The following is a 2,549-nucleotide window of genomic DNA, read 5'->3' as shown; positions in this document are numbered from 1 at the left end:
CAGTTGATTCATTTTAATTAATTAAGGTTAAAGTTGTCTACAACCAGACATTAACAAATTCCCATCTGCCCATAACCGCGGGCACAGCTTTCGAAAGTTCAATCCCTGCAGGGGAGTCCCAACTTAGCCCATGACAAGCTCTCACGGTCAACGAAGGAATAGACCTCCTCCCAAGAAGTTCTGATCAGACTCGGTATCTCGGTTCTTCAAGACACTTCGACAGGTTAAAACAAGACCAGCAACACCGCCAGAATGTGCCGACAAATCCCGATAGGAGCTGCACATATCTCTTTCTCAGGGCAACTCAGATAAGCAATCCATACAAATAAAACCAGCCCTCGAGTTTCCCCGAGGTGGCTCTGCAAGGGGCTCTAGTTTGGACCAACACTCAGAGGAGCACTGGCCCGGGGGGGTTAAAATAAGATGACCCTTGAGTTTGCAGAACCCAAGGGAAAGAAAAGTCTAGGTGGCAAATGGTAATACCAATGTTGGGCATTCCTGGAAAAGCTTTAATCAAGGCGAAATATCAAGGGGTTCCCATTATAACCCAACCGCGTAAGGAACGCAAAATCCGGGAACATAACACCGATATGACGGAAACTAGGGCGGCAAGAGTGGAACAAAACACTAGGCGAGAGGCCGAGCCTTCCACCCTTTACCAAGTATATAGATGCATTAAGATAACATAGCAATATAATGATATCCCAACAAGTAAATAAATGTTCCAGCAAGGAACGGCCTCCAATATTCACCTGGAACTAGCAACGCTATAAGAGGGGCTGAGCAAAGCGGTAACATAGCCAATCAACGGTTTGCTAGGACAAAGGTGGGTTAGAGGTTTTACATGGCAATTTAGGAGGCTTTCAAGTAAGTGGTAGGCATCCTAGTAATGGCATAGAAAAAGAGCGAGCAAACTAGCATAGCAAAGATAGTAGTGATTTCGAGGGTATGATCATCTTGCCTGCACAGTTGTCAGAGTTGACTGGATCCTCAAGAGCAAACTCAACGGGCTCCTCGTTAGAGAACTCGTCTCCCGGCTCTACCCAAACAAGACAAACAATCAACAAGGATACAATCAACCACGTGCAAACTCAAACAACACGATGCAAAGATGATATGCTATGCGGGATGCGATGCGGGATGCAAAATGCAAGATATGACAGGAAATGCATGAACCTGGCCCCAACATGGAAATCCAAGTGTGCCACTAGAAAGATGAGATGAAATCTCTTGAGAACGATATAAAGAACGCCAGAATCGGAGTTACGGTTTGGAAATGGCAAGCGATTCAAAAATGACACTGGTCTGCGATTCACAGCAAGTAGGCATCTAAATGCAATGAAATGAACATGCTACAGCACCCAAACATGCCAACAAAATACATGGCAGGGATGCACGCAAGATGCTTAACAAAAGTCTAGCACTGATCTACGGCCAATTCATCCATTAGGAGGTTCAAACAAGCATTGCAAAAATGCAAATGGAAAACAGATCTCAGACTTAGTGAAATTAACACTTGTCTGGAATTTCAGACCATATAGCCCTCTTCGGATCAACAAAACAACATGCTACAGGCCTGAACATGACAAAGAAAGACATGGCATGGAGCTACTCAAAAAGCTTAACAAAAGTCCCTTAGTGACCTTGAGCCAAAATGGATCACAAAATATACTAACAAGCACACGAACATAGCAAAAACATAATCAGTTTTCAGACTTAGTAAAACCTGGGACATGCTGAAACATAACTCACGAAGGCATGTTTACGAGCTCGATGCACTCACCATGGTGCAAGTCATGGCAAGACAAGCATACATCCCTAAATAAGGCACAAAATACAAGCTAGAAATGGCAAGAACAATGGCATAGCATGCACGGATCAACTACAATAACATCGGCAAAATCGCAAACAAGTTGACGATCTGCCCAGATTCACCACGAAGTAAAAGCAGAGCTCGATTGACTCAAGCTAAGATGCTCCATAATTGCAAACAAAGGCATGGATGGATAGAGCACTACAAGATTAACAAAACTCCCTTACTGATCATCCTCAAAAGAGGCACGGATCACTAGGAAACAACAAGAACATATGGCATCATGAACTAAACAATCCCAGGACTTGGTGAAATTACTAAGTCCCTGAAAACAGAATTAGCAAGTGCACCACTTTGCAAGCTTGCACAAATCACCACACACATCCTAAAAATACATGGGTTGCACCTTTGGATAGATGACAAAACCCTTAACAAAACACATGAAGAACTCACGGGCATATCATGCACACATTAATCATGGCAAAAATGACAAAAGTGCTAAACGGAGTAACAGACCTGACAATTAACTCAAGTAGCCCTCTTCTAACAGCATTTCAGGCATCAAGATGAGCTCAAATAAAAATGATGCAATGGAATGAAATGATGTACTCTCTGAACTACATTCTGGTATGCTATGCGCCCAAATCGGAGCTACAGATGCAAAGTTACGGAGCCCCGAACAGAGCAACTTGGACTAAAATCCTGGGGACTTAGGAAAAAAAATCAACCTCTGGAT

This window comes from Triticum urartu, chromosome 7A, assembly GCF_056163025.1.
Source record: "Triticum urartu cultivar PI428250 chromosome 7A, HENAU_Tu73, whole genome shotgun sequence".
NCBI lineage: Eukaryota > Viridiplantae > Streptophyta > Magnoliopsida > Poales > Poaceae > Triticum > Triticum urartu.
Note: the sequence above shows the minus strand (reverse complement) of the source record.